Source organism: Mastigoproctus giganteus, chromosome 11, assembly GCF_048544385.1.
Source record: "Mastigoproctus giganteus isolate SK-2022 chromosome 11, ASM4854438v1, whole genome shotgun sequence".
Taxonomy (NCBI): Eukaryota; Metazoa; Arthropoda; class Arachnida; order Uropygi; family Thelyphonidae; genus Mastigoproctus; species Mastigoproctus giganteus.
In genome coordinates, this window is record NC_143585.1 from 134,296,534 (window position 1) to 134,319,874 (window position 23,341).

General features: G+C 38.2%; 1 protein-coding gene across 7 annotated transcripts in view; it reads left to right on the forward strand.

The window, feature by feature from the left end:
- Window positions 1-23,341, forward strand: part of kn (EBF transcription factor knot) — a 356,137-nt gene that overhangs the window by 124,354 nt on the left and 208,442 nt on the right. The window lies entirely within an intron of this gene.

A 23,341-nucleotide genomic window follows, 5' to 3' on the forward strand; every position in this document is an offset into this window, starting at 1 on the left:
AGAAATTCAAAGTCAACTGAATGAGGAGTCAACCTGCATGAGGAGGAGGGTGCATAATTTGTATTTTCTTATCTAAGCCTGCGACTTTTTTTGCACTGTATGACTTGACTAATACTAACTAAAGGCGGCCATATTGGGATTACACGTGCGGAAGGACTTACCTTTCTTTGTTATAGGCGTTGCTCATATTATAAAACTTAAATGTCTTTATTTAAGTTTTAGAATATGAGCAGCACCTATAACAAAGAAAGGTAAGCTTGATTGTTTTTGAAATATATCGCTACGTTATTGGATTTTTACATACTCCTTGTATGAACGCCGTTGTTTATGTGAAAATATAAGAATCATATAATTGTGCTAAAAGGAAATAAATATTTCTTTATCTTGAAATGTTAGAGAAAGCAGTTCGGCGTAGCAGAGTGGTCAAGTGCCTCTCCACAGTTTCGCAAACTGCGTGATGATAAGAAATATGATATGCTGTTCTTATAAACTCCTTCGACTTTATGTGGCTGTTTCAAAGGACAAATAGAATTTTATTTTTGACATATAGACAGAAATATTTTATAGAAAAAATAGTTCCCTAAAAAATGGATGTAGTATGCTGCTTAGAATTAAAGTCAGCACAATATTTTGGGTACTTAATAACTAGCACCAACAGTTATGGACAGCTGCCAGTGGTTTCGTGAGCAAAGCGCCTGTTTTCGTTCTGATAGAAATTCCGAATCGTATCGTAGTCGTAATGGGTGGTCCTTAGGGAAGGCGTTCCCTGATCTCCAATAATAAAAATGTAGTTCTCTTTTCTTTATACGCAACTGCTCGTATTTTACAGCCATACAAGTGTTTTCTCAACTCTTTCGCTCATATTAAAGCCCGCATCATGGATGGTATGCCATAATCAATTGTCGATGCAGTGTTTTGTCGGTGCAAACATGACTTAAGAAATAATAAAGAAAACTGCAGCATCGTTGAAAGTGTTTGTTATATTACGCCAAATATTTGGCTGGTGTCTATTAGTGGAATTTAGAGAAGTTGGATGTGATGTACCTTTCCATTCATAATGATAATCATTGACACGAAAAACTGCCCTTTATTTCTATTTTATATAACCGGAAATCAACTTTCCATTCCTTTTCCTTCTCTACTGGCAGCTCAACTTTTATTTTTTAATATCCATATACTGAAGTTCCGATTGCCATCTTTTCCTCCTCCCTTTCCTCTTCAGAGCTGGCATCGACAGCCATAACTCATGCATGAGAGGTCGTGAGGGTTATTTACGCCCTTAAGAGAACAGAGTACACTTGACTCGCTGTAACTCTGCTTCTAATGAACCTGAAATCGCTAATGTTCAGCAGGGGTGTAACAAATATGGTTCGAGCACTAATGTACATAGTGGGGAAATGCTGAATTAATGATTGTAAATATTATTTATACCTAGTGAATGCAATTGGTTTATGTTAAAATTAGAACATTTTGATTTACCAGATTACCAAAATGTTGTGCAAAGGAGAAAAAACTCCAGATCGATTTAAAATGCCACTTGATTTTTAATTTTATCTTAACTATATTTCAATCGTAAACAAGGAACATGGGGAAAATGAGCGAATGTAGTTGAGATCTGTGGTTGGAATGCATTAAGTTTTACAGACACGATATCCATTTTGTGCGTCATAGAAAGAGAGATAAAAGATCACACATTTCTAAAAGGTAAGCTGTTAGTTTTTCTCTATTCTGGAATTCCTGGAAGTCGAAATATAATAATAAATAAATTTTCTGTTTATACTTCGTGACGAACCCCTGGTCAGAGGAGTTTACAACATATTTATGGGTCATGAACCACGGTCAACTCAATCCTGTGTGATACTGTGCCCTTAGTTTAATCACTCGACAGACGTAGTTCGTTTACAGAATTGCAAAGGAGCCCAATTCTTGGATGTCATATATACAGTGGCATTAAATATGGCATGTTTGAATCTTGCAGTCATTTGTAGCTGATGTAATGAAAAGATGGAAGAATGGCAGCGATCCAGGCGCGTGAAAACGGTCAAGTAGGTCAAAAAACAAAAAAATAATAATGTGATGGATAGGAATGGGCAATTCTTGAAGAAAGTGGTGAAAGTGAATCGAGCGATGTCCTTGGAAGGTGTTACATAGGAACCAGATATTCACAAAAGTGTCCATAAGTGCATCCAAGGTCCGTTGGGAGCTGCATGGTATGAGTTTTCATGGCAGAGTTGTTGTTCACGAATCCCGACAATATTAAATTACAAACGTATATATGCATGCGACCCAATTTTTATTAATATTACTTTTTTAGGTTTTAAAAGTCATGTCCATTTATTATTACGGGAACAAATACTTTCATAAAAGAACAGTGGTGCAAAAGAGGAATAATTGTATTTTGTAAAGGCGTGGCCAAGAAGCAAACCCAAGGATATAAACGGGGACATTACACCATGATTTTTGTTATAAAATGATCAAGAACCGGTTTGCTAAATTCAAAAGGGGCCATAGACTTACCGAAGATGACATTGGGAACTGAACATTCCCAATGTTCTAATACGTACATGATTTTCTATTAAATGATTACAGATTGTTTCTATCATACCTGTAACCAAGTTGTCAAATTTTTTAAAATGGACGCACGCTCTAAGTGTTTACTATAACCCACAAAAAGACCAACTTCAGCCATTCTTTAATAAAAGGATATCAAATGATTATTGATGAGCATGAAACACGGCAATAAAATATTAATATTTCATTAATTATTGTCTGTACGAATACATTTTAATAAATATAATTTGTGATTCATATAAATTTAATTAATGTTGAATTCTGGTTCAATAAATCAGATAGTGAATCATTTGCAGTCAAACTATTTGTAATTATATTAGTAAATAATCATAAATTATTATTATGATTTGTTAAACTGATATCACGAAAGTGAAAATTTATATTTTCATAGGATGTAATGCAAACATAGTTTGGTTGTAAATGCCAATCTTATAACAATATTTCTATGACATGTGTGGTCACGTGAATAGGATCGTGTGGATTAACAGATTAAGTTAGTTTGGGACTGATAATGGCGTGAAAATCATATAATGAAGGTTTATATCGGCTCAATTTCAAGAGATATAAATTACCACGGATGAAGAATGAAAAAACCTCAGCGGTTTCGGGTTAAGATATGGAGAATAATAAAATTCTGGTTACTTAATTGCAAGAGCCTACGACTGCAATTTATTTGCCATTTTAAGCGTCTTTTTACTTCTTTTTCGTTCCATCTATTCAACAAGAAGTGTCTTAGGATGTTAATGCTGTTCTGTGACTGCGTTTTCACAGTTGGCATCGTCTGTACTCCTCAGATAATTCAGATTTTAGACAATTCCAACATTGCCGAATCTGCTCTCAAGCTGCGTCTTTCACCAACACACCCATCCGGTCTTAATTTAAAATTCTCTACATCGCTGAGCTGCGCTAGCTATTAGAATATCAAAGGTTGCAGCCAGATGGGGAAAATAAAGGAAAGAAGGCAATATTTACATTGAGTGAAACGTACAATTTCCTAGAACTGTCACCTTCGGTGGAGTTTACCCCACCCCTTCGTTCTAACATCGTGCAAGACAAACATCCTCGATAAAATCATGAGTGACACGCATAAACCCCCACCTGTCGAATAAAATCACCGCTGCCCGTGTTCCCTTTGGTGTTCCTTAAATTTCAGGTTCGCACCATCGCCGTAAGTCCTGTACCCTTTTACCTAGTTATATAAAATTCATTGGATGCTGCAGAAGACGGACAGCGGGATCCGTCTACGTCTCGCGTATCCTCAGAAGCCTGTTGGAGGAGCGTACATTATATTTATTTGATCTTTAATAAATCTCATATCATACGGGAGAGAGTTTACCTCGCAGTTGATCGAGTTGAATTAAAAACAACTCGCAGAAGGCTGGTGGCGTAGCGCGCGGAGCTTTAAATAATTGTATCGAAGAGCTATTTGTATACAACCGTGAGGAAATTCTCAAGAAAGCTTTGGTTTATGAGCCGAGTGATTTTTGTTAATGAGGTTGTCAACGCTCGCTAGCGACTGGTGCACTCCGGGGAGCCGGACTCGAGGCTCGTGCGCGCGCGGCTTTGATGAGCTTCGCCTGCGAGCGAGCTGGCTACCCGTGAGCCTCCGCTACAACGGCACGAAGGCCTGGTTATTACTTCACATTAGAAACGGTATTAGGCAGCCAACGGGGACGGGGCACTTGGGACTTACCGATTCTCTCTGGCCAATTTTCGCCTGTACACACCTAGCTCCCAGCAATGAATAAGTAAGTGTCAGAGAGAAAAGTTCGGAGAGCAATCCCCGAGGCTCAAGGAATGAAAGTAGCTTTCGCGCCCCGCACATATTTGCATTTGTCGTCCTTAATCTACGCCCGGTCCTCGTTGCTCCGGCATTTTAGATGTGGGAGGAGGGGGGGCGAGAAGAGAAACGAGGGGAGGTTACACTAGGAAGCTAATAGACTATTAGATCTGACCGGCGGTTGAGAAAAGGGGTAGAGTTTGAGAAAGTTTTGGAATTTTCTTCCCTTTTAAATTAAGCGAGAAACAAAATCTTGTTAGCGCCGTTACCTGTCAGTCTTGATCACGAGGACTTTGCCGTTTTAACTTGGGCGCTTATGGCTTTCCAGATTAGTATATCAAGCGGGGGAAAAAAGAAAGAAATTGCAACATCAAATTGAACTAAGAGATAAGTGGAAAATTAAAGATTTGTGTGCCTGGTGGCGAATTCACTTTAAGTTCTTTAACAAAATAATTCGTCTGTTGACGGGGACTTTGGCGATCTGGCCCACTAAGCTTCGGGACATTGAGCAAAACTTGTTGAATTGCTGTTTGAATAATTAGAAGATGTATCGGTGGCGAACAAAGGGATGCTAGCAATTTTTGCCTTGGGGGAAAAAAACCAGGGTTAACTTTCTGGACGTGCAAAAAGGTTAACCCTGATGTTGAGTTCATATTCGGGAAGCAACCTTTAAAAGCAATAGCCTGTGGCTGGTACTGAACGGAAGGATGATGCTATATACAATTCCGATGGTTAAAATACACCGAAACGGGCTACAGTAAGATATTCAAGATGCCCCAAGAACCCTTATTCCGCCACCTTGGATTTTGCAGCTTAAATTTAACATAAATATCACTGTAGTTCGTGGCACCATTATCAATCAACGTAAAGTTCATGATGGTAATCAATGACAGAATCCAAAGCTTTCCAAAGTGAGTGTCATGTTGTGTCCCAAAGTCATCAAATTCCAGCACCATATAATTTCTTGTTATACTGTTCCTTTTTCGCTGCATATATTGACATAATTGATTGATTAAAATACAATTATTAATTAATACATTATAAATTTGGGACAATTATTCCTTCATGTGGTTTCATGCACGGCGGCCGGTGAACTCTGTACACATTCTTTTCAGCTGACGCATTCGATTTCAAATGACCTTAGTTAAGCACCACATCCTCCTCCCGTTTCTACATTACTCCCGTCTGCTTGTTTATGACCCGAGACAAAGAATGTTGCGCGCTGTTCCATTTACCATCAACTTAAAAAAACAAAAAGGTAGGGTGTCAAAGAATTCAAAAATTTTGGTGGGATTTCCAAATATTTTTAGCATGTACATGGTCGGCGTCAAAAATTTTTGAAAAACACTGGATTTACCCATAGGTCGGTTCGGAGTCGACGATCCTTCAATGGTGGTGTGCCAGGTTGTTTTAGCTTGTTTGGAGACTCGGACACCACGTAAAGAACTAGTAGCTGACATTTTGGGTGGTTTTACAGTGAATTCAAGGGGATTCAACTGGAACTTAAATAAGAATAAGCGTACATCTGATGGTGTAGTGGATTTCCGGGCAGTGCCTCGTTGGAATCATCAAATATATTCATTTAGTACATTTTCTCGCTGCCCCACGACATGAAAAGATTCCATTGATACTATTCATTTTACCACCTCTGAGAAAGGGCACCTGAATACGATCGCTTCTACTTTAACTCGGGCTTGTTCTCTGGTGTTGCCTTTGGCAACCTATAGGTTGTCAATCGTTGGCATGAGGCCTTGTGATCTCATATTTTTAGGTTCTCTCAGCGAGTGCCTACTGCCAAAAATTGTTTTTTAAAGTTCAACATAGTTGCACTGTCATAGTTGAATGTGTGACCACCGAACACCATTATATAAATTAAAAAACTATAACGTATAATTGGCGTTTTGGCCCCCAAAAATATCCTTCCCTATAGCGCATATATAGGTGCTGAAACTATGAGAAGATGGCTGTCACATTGCAATGAATCCACAACAGACCTTGACGCTATCCTTTTATTGTACTCCGCTCCATGGTTTTATTAAAATTTATACGCACAACTTCTTTTTTTTAATCCCCTCCTATTAGAATTCACTTACTGTAACAGCATTATTGGCTCCAACGTTCCTCTGTTCTCAGAAATAACCGTCTCCTCGCTGTATGGTGATTAGCGATGAAACACCTTCGTTGCAGATCCAAGAAAACCAGCGCAGGCCTTCGGGCTGTTTATTTACCTCCAATAATTGTTTGCTTGTAATCCGTAACATGTAGCGTTGTCAAGAAATAGGATTATCAAAAGAACTGCCTTCGTGCGTTTTTAGTGAGCGCGTATTTGACTGCTTCTTTTAATAAGAATAAATTATTTACTGATGACGAATATCAACCGCTATAATTTACCGAAAAGCGGATATTCGAAATGAGTGAAAACTTTCCGTTTTTAAAGGCGAAATTGAATGGAAAAACGCTCGATCGCTAACGAAGAACAAAAAGGGATAATATTGACTGCCGTTCTAATTCCCGTAGAAATTAACTCGGTGATTTTTATTCTTCTTCGGGGATTTGGAGACAACAACAAAAGTTTAACAGCCGCTTCTAAAAACCTTCATTAATTAAATCTTCAGCCCCTTTGTTAAACGCAAAAGACAAGATTAACAACTTACAAAATAAGAGAACTTTGACGTTTGTACAGATCTAAAAGTAAGAGCAGAAAACCTAAAAAGGCGTATTTTTCATTTTTAGCTTTTGGAAGAATGCTCGATGATTTTCACATCCAACTTTTTTCTTCCCCCCAATTTTTTTTTTCCTTCCTTCTTGTTTACAAGTGAACGATGGGAAAATTGTGTATTTCTGCCATGAACACTAAAAGAAGCGTTTTAATTTGAGTATTATTTAAGACGCAAAATGCCTTTTCTCTTGAGACGTGGCGAAATAATTACTTTTCCACTTAAGAAATGTTGCGTAATAGAAAGTTATATACTTTATTTTAAAAACTTCGGCTTATTGGATAATCTTAAATGCGAGCTTTAAAAATGATAATTTTATTACAGGGTATATAAAAAAAAACAAACCATTTTCGCCAAACTAGTTTCATAAACTTTGTTTAGTGTTCTAATTATGCGCAGAGTTAGGCTTCGGGCAAAATAACACAAGTCGAAGTTTTCAGATTCAAACGCAAGTTTGGATCTGTTTGTACTTGTTATTAGCTTTATTATTATTATTTTTAATTATTAATCACAAGCATTTGTGTGTGAGGTAGATGGAAATTATCTGATACCTTTTTTTATTAAAAAGAATCCAACCTAATAATTATTTCCTTGACTTTTTTATGGGGCTGGAATATTATATTTTAATTCATCATATTGTCTTGCAAATAATGCCAGAGGAAACAATTTGTTTTGTTTTTGGAAGAGTACTCGCCATAAACTTATTTCGTGTAGCAGGTTTGCCAGTTATTTAAAAAAATATAAATAAATCGGAAACGAGTGTGCTGGTCTGATGAGTAAAGAATATAGGTAAAACTGACCATGCCCTCGTGTGTGAGGCAAGCAACACCATGGACCCATTGTACCCCACTATCAGACAGGTGACGGTGGTTGCTTAATATGGGGCAAGTTTTGCTAGCAATAACTAGAAACCCCGGGTGCGTATGGACCAACGTTTCACTGGTGATGTGTATCGGCAGTTCTTAGAAAACCATGTGGACCCTGCCAAGTTGCATTTTCCAGGACAGGAACAGGATCGTCCACGACGATAATGTGATACCGCTTGCACCCGGCGTGCATCGCCTCCACGAGACTGCGGAACGTGTCCACAGGTATCCTGGACCATCTGGATAGAAGGACGTACTGTAATTCGGAAACGGAGCGAGGCACTGGCGAATGCTGCGTTTCACCCCATCCACAAATGTTCGATGCAATTGATGTCGGAGGAATTTTGCGGTCAGGGGAGCACAAACAATACTTGGACATGTTCCTGTTACCATTCCTGCAAGATGCAGTCCTTATAACACGGGGCGTTGTCTTATTGAAAGAGTCGATTGCCATTTTGATACACGCTCTTTATTTATGGCAAAACTTGGTCCGAAACAATGCTGAGGTAAGGGTCTGGTGTTGAGAGTGTGATCTTTCTACCGCCGTAAATCACTTCCCATTCAAAATCTGTCCTTCCTTTCCCATTGCACAGACTTCGTACTAACAAGCATTATCAGTGCCGTCACTGTATGTCCTGTGCCGGTTGGTGATGTCACTCCTAGATACGGTGGGATACGTCCACTACAGAGACGAGTGGAGGCATCAGGAGTGGTCATAATGTTTTGGCTCGAGAGTGTGTGTGTGTTATCTAACTGAATAAAGATTAGAATATTTCATTTGATCAACGAAAAACTAATGCAGATATATTCATCTGAATTTATAACCATGTATAATCTGTGAATGGATCCATGTTATATCGAATCAGAAAACGGAAAAAGCTATTGAGTAAGCAATATTTAACACAGTCTTCGAAAGATCTGTTCAAAATGATTAAAACACGATTTGTTTCAGATTATTACAACGGTTGTATTAATTATTTTAAAAGTAAATTTTAATCAATGTATTTTTCTCCTGATTGCCGGAGCTTTCATCTTGTATTTTGATGAAAAGAAATTATGGTAATGATATAGGCCATTATGACGTGATAATTATAATTCAGACTTATATACGTTCTTAATATGGCAATATGAAAGTATAGTCCAGGCAGAACACAAATCCTAATGTTGATAGAATTATACGAGTATGTTATGCATTATATTTTGATTAGTGTACAATTTTGTAATTGGGCAGAAAATCGTTTAATAAATCCTAGCTTTCGATATGCGCTTTATAAGATTGTCTATATTAGTTTCAAAGGAACAGTTCCTATAGGATATGATACTTAAATCAAGAATAAAAAAAGCTCCGTTTATTGGTTTATCGATTGTGGTATAATCAAATAGCACGTGCTTGGTGTATGGAAACCAAGATTGATCAATCTTTGTTTCTATACAGAAACAAAACTGTGAGACTAGTCTAGCCCAAACGTAATATTTCGGAAGCGAAAAAGATGCGTTATCCAGGTCTTGCGTAAAAAGTATCTACGACGAATTTTAAATCTCTCTCTCAGCACATTTTTAATATTAAGATCGAATTACTTAACTCGAACTTTAACTAATTATAATCATTAATCGATATTATTTCGGAACTAAAGTATTTAGTACTGTTGTTTTTCCAGACACTAATTTTATGTGAAAAGGATGATTCACTCTTAGCAGAAATTAATGATTGAGAATGAGCTGTTTGGAAGAGGTTTTTTGGATTACTACACATGCATATTAAATGTATTCATCGTAAATTTACGCATAGTAAATGTTGTCAACTCGAGACAGGATCTGTCATCACGTGTGCGCGCACACGCACGCGTATAGCATCATTATTGCTCGCAAAATTTTAGTAAGTGGCAGTTGAGTATGTAGTAAATTCATTGTGTGTTTGGGCAGTAACAAACTTTAAATAATTCTTCTCCACGAATTATTTCAACCATCATAAAATATTTATTGTTTGAGGCGCAGTGTATTATTTCAGATGCCCAAGTCTAAGAAAACAGAAAAGAACATTGTACAACCGCAAAATTTATCAAGTTTTTAGGCTTAAGTTATTGACAAACTAGAAACATTTTAACGAAATTAGGTAAGCTATATTTCCTGAATAAGGCTTAGTATTCGCACCATTACTGCAGGAAGATAGAAGCCATGATGGCATACCTTACTTACTTACAAATATACTTATTCGTAAAGTTTGCGAACTTCGCCAAAGTTATGTTGATATTGTTAATTTTCGTTTAAAAGGTTGATTTTTTTTTTTTTTTTTTTTTTTTTTTAACTTTGTACAGTTTGGGCTTTAGGCTCAAACGGATGGAAAATTACTAGACAGTAAGGATTCATGCAAGAAGAAATTCTTGGTTTACAAGAATTCCTTCTTGCATGAAAATTACGGTTTTTTGGGCAGGTACAGTTATCATAAAAATATATATAATAAATTAAATACCATAAAATAAATATAAAAAATAACTGCTTAGCTTGCTATACATATTATAATTCAAGTTTAAATTTTAGCCCGATTAATTGGAAACATACCTGAAACAGTATAATTATCTCAGCATACATTTAAGAAAAGAATATTACAATTCGCTAGTGATATTGTAAATATGACAAAAAATGTCTTATTTTTATACTTCTGGTGTCTGAATTTCTGGGAATAGCTAAAAATTAAATAAATAAATTAAAAAAAAAAGCGGGCCTGTATTGGATCTGTACATTAACATCTGGTAAGCTTCATTTTCTTTAGATTAATTATAAAGACTGACAACTCCTAAGAAGTGTGTCGGAGTCTGAATTAGATATGTAGTAGCCACCACATGCAGGAATACTGAAAGGAAGTGTTTCTCGCCGCATTACTGGTTTATTTCACACTCCATCCATCGCTCATTTTCTACACCGATGGTAAAAACAAAATCAGTGTTTCACGTCCTAAAAGTCGACCGAAGTTCTCGATCTTGAAAAGCGGATATTTGAAAACATAGCTTCTACTTAAGGGTGATATTTTACACAAAGAATCCTTATTTTTATAGGCCCAGTGTGTCATTCTGTACGTCAGGGACGATACGGCTAATACTTTATAATGCCGTTGTTTAACGTTTCCTCGCTGACGCATTTAATTACATGTGAAACCTCTCACTGCCGCAACACATCCTTCTATCCCTTAATGAAGCTGTGGGCCATATTTAGCTACCCTACTTTATTGAAACTGAAGTTTCAGGAAACATATTTTAAGACTCCGGAAGTTGACGACACAACTTTAAAATTATTGTCGGGGTCGTAGTGGTGCTGTAGTTCGTGTCCCAGTGATCTCACCAGAGAAAATACTACGGTGTTTATAGCTACTGTAGAATCGGTGATCCGTGGGAAGATAAACAAACAATGATGCCCTCTGAAACTAATATTTGGCCACGTCTGGGACATTTTTAATGAACGAAGTTTCTAATTTCGCCGCAAAAACAGCGTAATTGCAGTATATCACTGCACATTTTCTCAGCCTATGAACTAATGAGTCCCTTAAACCGAGAACATGCGTAAAAGCTGCTGGCCTTATTCAATTTGAAGTTAGAAAGGTAAAGAAGTGGGAATTAATAAGAATGCGCATGAGTTAATGAGTTAAATTACTTATTTAACGCGCAGCGGAACTGTCATCATAGAAAAAATATTAACATGTTTTTATAACACTTTTAAACCAAAAAGGCTTAGCTCTACTGCTTTCGGTTAGCTTCTAAAGTCTGAATTTCATTTTCAGATCTAAAGAACTCAGTCACTGACAAGTCTAACTTGACTACAGTGGTTGCAGTTATATTTAGATATGCCATCTTTCGGAACAGAAAATAAGTGTTTAAATAAATCTGCTAATTATTATAATTAAGAAAATAAACTTATACTAGTATTTTGTCGTTTATAGTTAAAGAATCAAACTTAATATCTAGAATTCTACAAGTGAAAACAATACTTTTACCACTCTGCCTTTGTTATAAAGGGATCTTTGATCCAAATATTCATATCCGTTTTCACAAAAGTTAGTTCGGTGAAACTAACTCATTGATATTCATAACGGATTCTTAAGAAGAGAGTGTTAATTGTGTTAATTAATAATGACAGTCATTCAAAGTGGCGAGCATTCTCCCAGCAATGTGTGTTCAAGATGTTTTAAACTATTTAAGCCATGTCTTTCGTTTCATGACTTGGGGTGGAATAAGGGAGATCTAAGGACTGTTTTGCAGTTTCGGCAGCTTCCAAATTGTGGTTTCTCAGTTCGTCTTCCATTGCACGTAGATTGATCCGTGGAATTTGTAATGACCCGACACAAGGTAATCTAAGGGTTTGAGGTTGGGTATTCTTGGTGGCCATTGCACCGAGATATTCCGACAAATCCATAGACTGTTGTGGTCAGTATTTAAAAGTCAGAATTATCACAAGAGACGTGGACGGGTTCATTATTGTGCATAAACCAAATGCTATGCAACTTTTCAAGAGGGACGTTCTTCCAGTAATTCTCACAAATTTTCCCCCAGAAAATGTAGACATGCCATTCCTGAAAGCCCTGATTGTAAAAAAAAAAAAAAAAAAAAAAATAATAATATATATATATATATAAATAAAAGTAAGGAGTAATCAAATTGTCTTAAAGAAACGAAACACTGAAGGAAAACGCGTGTTCTCCACTGAAAAGCAGTGCTATATGCTAATGCACGTTTATAATTTATAGAAATCAGCAGAGTTATATAAATGATGAAGCATCAGCTGTTTATAAATATACTCTTAGAATCCTTTGCTGATAGCCCAGTGGTTAAAAACCATTAAAGGAATATCAAAAGAATAAGAAAAGCAATATGTGCCTTCCACGTCTTTTAAAAAAGACCCGAGTTCAAATCCTGTCTCAACAGGAGAAATTTTAATGAGCTTGTTTTTCGTACCATGGTTGAGACAGCCGGGTGAGGGTAGTAAATTTATCTCTTGGAAACTCGAATTTTTCATCCAGCAAAACAGGAAAACCAAGTTAAAATAGAAACAGCGCTCAAGAAGAAATATAAATTCGTCTGATTCATTCTCAGTCGAATTTAATTCGTGTTTAAATTGGGTTTGTCTTGTACTGATTCCGTTGAAAATATGCAGAGAAAAGAGCTTCAAATTTTTTGGTAAAAATTTTGTTCGGAAACAATCCTGCTGATAGAAATAAACAGAACTATGAGTTCTACTAAGAACTTCCATATAATATATCTTTAGATGTGAATACATGAAGAACTTCCTCTTTACAAAGAAAAATGCTTGAAATAATAAAGTGGATTTCTTATTGTTTTTTCCCCGATTAAGCCATGAAAAAAATTAACCTTTTTTTGCCTAATATTGCCTTCTTTGAGAATCAACCTCATGCGTTGTGACGAATTGATACACGTAAATATACGAGTAGTTTATTTGAACACTACCAAGTTATTTTGTTAGGTTTTTCTGAGATGTTTGAGTTAATGATTACTCCCCCCTTCCTCCCACTAAATTTTTGATTGATTTTGATGGAATGTGTGTTGGATTAACTTAGTAAAAATTCGTGGTTTGATGGAACAATATTTGAGTGTCTTGCGAACATTTAAAATGAGATCATAATGCATAACTTAAAGCAGTCTTTACAATAAATAGACCCCGAAAGAAATATTTCTCTCAGTTTTCCCCCCGTTCTTTCTGTTGTGCACAACTGCCACAAGTAAAGCTTTTTTTTTTTTTTCAGGAAACCGATGGGGAAGATAAAATGTTACCCCCGTGACACTTTATGATGACACATCACTTGTAGTACTATCTGTAATTTTTGGTGCAGTATCTTTATATTGCGTCGACAGCAGCTACTTCCTCCTAAGTGATGTTCGAAGTATTCAGATGGTTCTTACTTTTCCATAAAGAAAGAAGAAGAGGAAGAAGAAAATACCTTACCATTGCAAAACTCACAAGTCTCTACTAGCAGACGTTAAAAAACATTTCGCTGCGAACCAGCAAAGTCATGTAGCGAAACGAACACAAGTGAGGCTTTGCTGGGGTGGTCAGAACCGTGATGTCAAGAGCCTGCATCTGAGATGAAGCACGCCATGTCTATGCGCTATCGCTCTATGCTAGGCACATCCAGGGAAACGACTGCCTTATAAATCCTTTATAAGGCTGTAGGATGTCAGTGATGGTATCGAGGCAGTGCTCACCGCCTCTCTCGAAACATGGGGATAAGTGTAGGGAATCCCCTGGAAACTGAACTGGACCATTTGTTTTTATTCAGCGCGTCCGTTGCCGCTGCCATTATATCTGGGGCTGAGCAATGCCACCACTGTCTGATGTACTGTCTTTGAGTCAAGTGCGGTCGCAGGGTAAGACTCGCAGCCATTCTTTCTTTCGCTGCTGAATGGCGTTGAGCGGGAGACCACGGAGACGTCACCACAGCCAATAACACGACACTCCGAAAAGTTATCACGAGACCGTATGCCTTATTGACTAAAAACCTCCCACAACACGGAGAGAGAGAAAAAGAAATACGAACCTCGCTTGATTTCCTTTGTTCAAACAAACACGGGCGTATGGAATTACTTCTTTAAATACCTCATGAGTAGCGCATATCTCCAGCTAAAAGAATACAAGCAAAACTTCGAAATAATTATTCTTTACTGACGTCCATCCTATCCAACAAGACCTGCTCAAATTACCAGTAATAATTAATGGAGTTAACCTTGATTTGATGTTTTATACCATTTTTAATTTGGTATCCTCCAGTGGTCAATGAACAGTCAGAAAACTAACCGAGCTCTGTTCGATAAAACTTTGTCTGATAAGCTATAGAAACTTTTATGGACTCAATTTTTGATAAACGTTTCATGAAAAAAAAAAAAAGCAAGAATGAACATGTGAAATCCATTTAACCATTTGGGAGATAATTCTAAATGCAGAAGCTAAAAAGTGGATGGATTGAACACAGTTACAATGAGTAGAATAGAAACTGAAAATTTATATTGTTAGAGAGCATAGGCCTATTTCTATTACTGATGAATTTTCTATACAAAATAGGATATTATGTTAATCTCCAGGCAGAAGGGACATCTAATACCATGAGAGGTAATAACGGGATGGGGATCAGCATTTGAAACCACCCTGTATAAACACCACATTTAAAACACTTCTTTTGCAGCATCCCGAATATGTTTAAATTATAGTTTATAAATAAGAGCCAACCTTACTTTAAAAAAAATAATAATAAAATAAACAAACTCCTAAGACACAAAAATTAAAAAAAAAAAAAAAAGAAAGAAAGAAACAAGCAGAAATAACAGCATCAAACAAAATTTACGCCAATTCTAAGCACGCCAGAATAACGATAGTCTTTTGTTTCCTTTTAATTGAAGCGCAAGAGTTTCTAGACTATCAAAGCACTAATTTTCCTTCTATCCCAAAGGAAAATGTATCCAACCGACAAAACGCATGAACCTTCATGCTCTCTCAAGGAATTAAAGTCAACTCGTCTTTAAACATTTTATCTTATTATTATTTATATTTTTTTTAAAGAAAGGATTTTAATGAATCGAGCATTAACCATATTAGTTGAATGCGATGTTCTTCCGAACACTTCTCTGTTTATATGAAATTACAAAAGAAAAAAAAAAAAAAAAGGATAATTTCTTCTTCCGGTAACTTAACTGTTTATGTGATTCTTCCGGGAATACTATTTCACGTTCTGTTGCTTCTCCAACAGGGTTTAAACACTCTTACGTACGAGAGCTTTCTTTAACACAACAATAACTTCGGAATAGTTGAAAATGAAAACCTATTATTCTCTTGCAAAGGACTCTAACGGTCACTAGGTGTCACCCATATCGTCTCTATGCGGTTACATAGCGACATAACTGTACCACCATGCGCAACCATAGACGCAATTAGGATGCCGCTATCTCTCCGCATGTAGCATAATGTGAGAGTGGACACAGTTCAGTCTAATGATGTCGCCGATCAGTGTGTGTGTGCGTGCGCGCGCGTGTGTGTGTGTGTGTGTTCCGAGCAGAGGCAGGGCCACGCCCTAAGCTGTAGGCGCGGTTCTCCAACAAAAACACGGGTGGATTCATGGACAAGCTGACGTCAGGTGCTCAGACGCTCGCTAATATGAGCGCTATCATTAAACCCTAATTATTCGTCTCTCGTGCGCCTCAGACACACTGTGAAAATGAGGCGAAAGTGAGGTGATTTGCTAATGTTCTCTCGTCGTGTACACGCAGCTACGGACGGAACGGTTAGCTTTAGAGAAACAATGCGTTGGGTGGGTTTGTTGTGTGCCAGCTATAATAGCGAGAGGGCGAGCGATTGTGTGTGTATGCGCGCGCGCGAACGGAACGTGCAGATTATATAATAAGGTAACATTTATTTTCCTGTCTGGGTCCACTGCCGATAATAGTAAGTTACGGGTTATGTGCCCTGGAAGAGGAGGGTGGAGGTTGGGGGTGAGAATACAAGGGCTTAAATTTGCTACAGCGGAAAGTAGGGTGATTGCGTGTCAAATGTTTCCGTAAGCTATTTACACTTGACAACTGATGTCACTTGAGCGGGAACAGGACGCAGTGACAACTTAAAGAATTATTTACTGGAAGTTTGGTTTGTGGGTTTGAGATATTTTTATGACTGTGGTTTCTTTTTCTACGAATAAACAAAATAAGAAGATAAATTAGATGCACTTATGGATTCAGAAAAGATTTGAAGAGCTGATTGCAAATAGAAGGTTCATCTCAGCAGGGAGACTGAAGTGGCTGTCGCGGAATATTTATTTATTTATTTGTTTGTTTATTTAAGATGGTCAAAAACAAAATGACTGAGAGAAACGATTTATTATTACTGTATACAGACCCCTAACAAGAAAGGGGTGAAGAATCAGAATTCTATAGAACTCAATGAGCACTTTATTTAATACAGTTTATTTTGTGCACGTGGAACAGTTCATAGCACAACACTGGCAAATGGTTATCATTTATTATTCAAAATTAGGCCTTCTAAATTATTCTCCTGCATCAAGAGACCACGTGTGTACAAACGCAGGTCATGTTTCTGCTAGCATCGCTCTACTCTTTCAATCTGCTATCCAGTTCAAGGAAAATAATTTTCTAAATGAAGCGTGTAAAATGGAACTTATTAGTATTCCCACCGTACTCCTCTTGCAAATAAACTGATATTTATGAAAAATTATGCGACATTTTTTCCCTTAATCTGTGAAGTAAACAAGTATTCTGTTTATACTCCCACATAGTTCATTTCCATTTTTATTAGCAAGCGGCCCCTAGCCAGAAACTGGCAACTCCGCTATATACATTATATACAGATATCACACGATATACAGATAACAGCTACATAAGTTCAGAGAAGGTATGAGATAGAGAAAGAATACAAGAACATTACCGTATTCAGTACTTCGCGAGCTTGAACCACGGTCAATTCAAACGAGCGTTCTACTGTACCACTCGGCTGCGGTGGGTGTTTAAAATTAGTTTCAAATATCCCCGGATGGGAGGATATTACGCCATGGCACCCTATGTCTAGTGTTTTGGATTTGAACGCTAAATTTCGAATTTACTGGTCTCTCTTAGATAAAATCATGGCGATTTTTCCCTGTTCATACTAATTGTTTGTATTTCTTATCTAGCTATGTTTAGCATCTGGTGGTTTTTGGTGTGCTCTCAGTATGTATCTTTATTTTCGCTTCTGTATTAACAATAGTTGTGTTCTCTCTCTCTCCCCCTCTCTCTGCTTGATATGAACTTCCTTTCCTTTTTCATTCATCTGTTGTCGTCCTGCACACCCCCTCCTTGCTTACTGTATTTCTACGTACAGCTCATCTTCCTTCTCGCCATGATGTCAACCCTCTCATCTCTTCTTTCTCCACCACTTCTTCCCATTTTCCTTCCATCTGAACTAATGCTGCTGGCGTCTTTCCTCCTCCTCCTCCTCCTCCTACTACTACTATTACAAAACAACCTCTGCACGCGTGCCACCGACAGCACTAAAATGTGGAGTGGAACGGACGTAATCTTTCTACTAGCTCCACCTGTTTACACGGAAGGTGTATAAAGAGAACAGAGGGAACGAAAAAAGAAAAAGAAAAAAAAACTGCGATGGCATGGTTTGACAATTTTGCACGTGCGTGCACGATAGGCGCACTCCTATTTGCCGGCGAACGTGCGCGTGGCGCGCGTGCCCTCCGTGCGGCAAAGATGACCTCACCTAGTGCCAGTGGAGCTTCCACACGTACAGCCCGTTCTTGCGGTGTTCTCCCATTAATCTTCATTTGGCCCGATTGGCGGTGACGGTGTAGCCAGCTTGAGGCAGACAATTAGGTGGCCAGGCAGTTGGAGATTTCAGCTTGATGAGAGCGTGAAATGGCGAGGAAAATTGCCAGATCCGGCCGGCGGAGGGGAAATCGGACTTAACTCTCTCGAAATGGAGATGCAACAGCACGTCCTTTCCCGGCCTGCAAAAAAGGAAAAGAAAAAAAAAAGAAAGAAAGAAAAAAACGCGCTACATTAAAACTCCCTCTCTCCACTGGTAGCATCTTGCTATTTCCTTACTCTTCCGGATTGCGGTACTTCCGGATGTTGGAGAGATTTCGCTATAGCTGTATCCTTCTTGATGGCTTGACGACGAACGCAGATAGTCGCTGGAAAGAATCATCGATGGCTACATTCATGTAGGTGTTTTCCAGAGCCACGCGAGCTTGCTTCCTGGAATGGAGTTACTAAGTTGGAAAGTACATTAACGTACTTGAGGATCTAATGCAAATCCGCCTGTAAGTGTGCAGAATCGAGCTAGGCTTGCGAAAGTATTGGGGGAAAGCGAGGAGGAGGGAAAACAAGCAGACGGTGCCTGATTAGAGCAGAGGTCAGAAGGACGGGGAAGCGAAGACTACCTCTTACAGCTTAAGTAAACATTGATGACATACGGTCGGGATGTTCCGCATTTGTTTGATATTGGTAGTTAGTATGTCGTCCGTGGTCGCGTGTACTCTGACCGCAGGGTGCTATTGAGCGTTGGCGAGTCATTTCTGTTCATCCAATGGAATTAAAGTCACCCTGATTGTCTGGAAACATGGTTGCTGTAACTGAATCGACAGTAGTCCTGGTGTATTAAGAGGTTTTGTGTCACTTAACAAAGAAAAGTGAGCCACTCTCCCACAAAATGAATAATTATTAATAAAATTCATAAATATCGGATAGAGCATTTTTGGGGAGGGGGGGGACTAATCTGCAATACTCTTCCGATGCCCATATGTTATATAAATGAACGATCGTATAAAACGAAGCGTTAATGAATTAAAAAAATTCTGCAGTACATTGTATGCGACTGCCTCAATCTCAAGAGTCTTTACATCGGTAAATTGTCTTTATATATAATTATTTCCGGGACTTCTAAATTTCTAGGCCATAAGAAGGTCGATTATTCTTAAATATGCCACACAAAGTGCCCCCCCCCCCTATTGAATCAGCAATTATTTTTAGAAGGAAAAGGACAATGTTCCCAACGATACAAAGATTTTTCTCTTGATGGTAACTAAATGTAAATGTTGGCTTGATTATCTAACATATTGTCTGCTTGATTTAATGGCATGCTCTTGACTGGTGAGAGTCTCATAGGTTTGTTCAACGTTCCCTTAATTCTTTAAGTTCCATTTTGAGGTTTTTTTTTAATTATTTGCAATATATATATATATATATATATATATATATATATATATATATTTAATGAGGATGCTTAGCTACTTGTGTAAATTTCATTATTTTAATTGGATATATTGAAATCGTTATTAGCAAGGTTTGTATGAGTGTCAATCTTGCGTCTCTTCCTTGCAAATCAAGCAGTTGTGCACAAATTCTTCGAGAATCTCTCTCTCTCGCACGCACACACAAACCCGAGGTAGATCCGTTCATTTTCAAATTATGCCTCCCATAATTTGAAATATCTCCTATTTCCAGTGGAATTTTTAGTTAATTTTCTGCTGAGAAGTGTCCGAAAGAACACGTTGCACTGAAATCATGTCATCATGGGTCAGTGTAAAGGTACAGAGTTACTTAAGCTGCGTATTTGAATCCATGTGATTACACTAAATACTGTAATATATGATGGCCGTCCCAGAGTATAAACAGAGAGGGGGGGGGAGAAAAATCTCCAACACAAGGATTAGGTGCAAGGCGACTTTGGTCATGATTCTGCGTCTGTGAGCGGCTACCAACGATGCGTGAAAATTCGGGAAAAGATCTAGTTAACGAGGGGAAAATACCCGTCTTTCTCACGACCTTTTGTCAGATTTTACACCCATTCGTTTTCCAATATTCTGTCATTAAGCAAACTATGGATTGCTAAGACAAATAGTACCTATCTTTAAACCTTTTTGGTCGTAGCAGTCAAAATGAGGTTAGAGTGGCGCAGGAGTTCGAGTTGACCTCCTACTAAACTACATAGAGTAATCTTATGTTATTTTCTCAATGCGCTATTTATTTCCCTCTTTTAAACCCAATTTCCCATTTCACTTTGGGGGGAAAACATAATTTGCGAAGGGAAACATTTTTCTGTTTATTTACGATAAAAGGATCGTTAAGAGTTATTTAGACAGGACTGCTGGCTAATCAGAGAACAAGCAGACACAAATAAGCGCAAAATTTTAAAAATAAATGTGAAAAGGAGCAGTTGTAGAGATTCACCACGGTATTTGAAACTCCCAAGGCAGATTGAATTAAAAAGCAATACCGCTGCAACAAATGGTACCCGATTTAAATTAATAGGAAAATGCCTTAAATTTTGGTAAATTTTATCTATTCGGTAGTGGTGCAGAATCGAGGCCACTCGTTGTTGAAGATGAGTTCGTCAATGGACATGAGTCAGCTAATACCAAGTGAAATACTTTTACCTTTTCCATTGTCTGCAGTTGGTAAGCTAGGAATGTTAAAAGAAGGGAGGTATTTTCTTTATTATTAATTCATCATTTCACCTGGCATATGACCAAAACTCCTCTCTGAAGTATAATGCTGAAACTTGAATTTTTTAGCAAAATTGTACATTGTGTATTTTAGAAAAACTAGAAAAGTTTCCAAGCGAATATTTCGCGTATTGAAGTACACCATATGGTTAAGTGAATCAATCCAGTTAAAGTAGGTGAATAGATAAATGCCAAACTCTAGTACCCCGTGATAGTATGATAGTTTCACGACTGGCCACTCATTTGGAGAGATCTGGATTCGAATCAGATCCGTCTCCGTGGTTTATTTCGGGATTTTGTGCCTGTACAGGAACTCTAAGAGACAACACACAAAGTAATATGAGCTATGATGCTGCTGCAGTGTAAAACCAGCTATTATGTAAACTGTGATGCAATTTCAGCCAAAGGTTGTTCATTGTGAGAAATTATCAGTGAATAGGTTTAAGGAAAAGAGCAGGCGTTGCAGATGTACACATCAAATCAAGATTGTCCATGTTAAAAGAACATATTCATGACTCGGAAAAGATATCGCTAGTATGAAAGTACTCCTTTTTCCTTTACTTGCTTTGTAATGCCCACGTGAAAGGACCGTAAATAATGGGAGTTGAGCCTTCGGTCTCTTAACCAAAGGCATTGAAATGCTATTGGCTGAACGAATTTATATTTTATACACTGTTTGTCGTTATCTTTGACATAACATTCCGTGAATGAAATCTGGAAATTTGCGGGGAAAGTAAGGTGAGGTTACCTCAAGTGGAAATGTTTCTTCCATCTGTTACTCCTTCTATAAGTGCTGGCTATTAGCCTTTTCTTCAAGAAACTCAGATAAAAACGTAGTGTCATAAAGAAGCTCGAGGAAACCATTAAAGTCAACGATCGTACACTTTGTATCAAAGAAAATACGGCGAAGACAAACATTTTGAAGGAAAAAGATGGGTTGGAATTGCCGAATCCCCACCAAGAAAAAAGCAGTGAAGAGTTTACGAAAACAAAGCGCCCAGTTGTTGATTATATTATGTCATCTTTCCGGCTAACAGCCTCACGTAGACTATAGTGCACATCCAAACCTAATAGTCGTGTGCTTGGAGGCAGTCAGCCGGCCACAAACCGCCATCACTTCCCGCACCGTAATGTGACTACAGTGAAGGCAACTTTCATCTTCAGACGTGAGTTCTTTGTGGCCAGGAAACCTCCCTGCACGAGCTTTTCGTTCCACAGCGCCGTTACTGTTGAAAGTCCCCAGGTAGCTGACCCTCTGACCTTGCACTGCGCGTCTTCTCCGCGAAAAGGCACGCATTAATACAGAGATCTCATGTTCACCTAAGACGAAAAGAGCTCCATGGAGACTTGGTGATGAGTTTTAAGCACAACGGCTACTTGTCTCCCGAGGACAATTGGCCTCTGAGCCATTATGTACATGCTCCATGCTACGGTTCTGTATATGCTGTGTGTGTGAGTGCGTGTTTCTGCGGCCCTTTCGGTAGCTACGCAACAGTGTTCTTCGACAGCCAGCGGTGACGTAGAAGGCAGCTGCTGACACATGGTATTTAATCTTCCGTTTGTACGAGTTCGGAAGATTTTTTTTCTTTCCTTTAGAACTAATTTGAAATCGATAAGACCGTCTGGATTGGTTTGGGAAGAAGGATTGCTTTAAAGTGTTACTGGGGATGCTTGTTTTGACAAGTACGTCCTTTTGGATCAGCGTCAATGCCTCTCGCGCCGCTACTAACCGCCCTTAGATCGATCAAGCACGCACGGCGTCCAAGGCACTGCCCACAACTGTGGCCGTAACGTCTCCCATTGCTATTGGACAAATCACCGGCCTCTTGGGTGGAGTTCACCTGAGAACAACCCCCCTTGCTCGCTGCTTCGTTTGAAAATGTAGCCTGCCGAACTTCAAGAAAAGTATACCTCAGTGACTTATCGTTTCTAACATCCTATAAAAGTTGGTATATTATATATGTGAGGTTTTCACTGCGGCGAGTTGGTAATACGCAGCTGGAAATAAGGGAACGTGGTTATTTGCCTCTGAGGATATGTCTGATGAAAGTAATATTCAGTTTAATGAACTTGTAAAACTTCCAAGATGCGCAAACAGGTTTCTTGCCGACTGGTGCAGAGAATAACGAACTTTGACGTGCACCACCATTTCACTTTGGACATTGTAAGAGAGAAAATAATCTAACAGAGAAAAAAGTGGAAGATGGGTATATCTACTGCAGATTTTATCTAAAAACAGTATAATTCGCGGTGAATTCATTTTCTTGTCAAAAGTTGAATGCTACCGCCTAATTTAACAATTTTAGAGGAAATAAGTAACTCTTTCGCTCAAGAAAGGCGTAAACTGCAGAGAACTTCATTTAGGAGATAAAATGTAGAATTTCTTCACTCGTTTCAGAATCACCTTCTG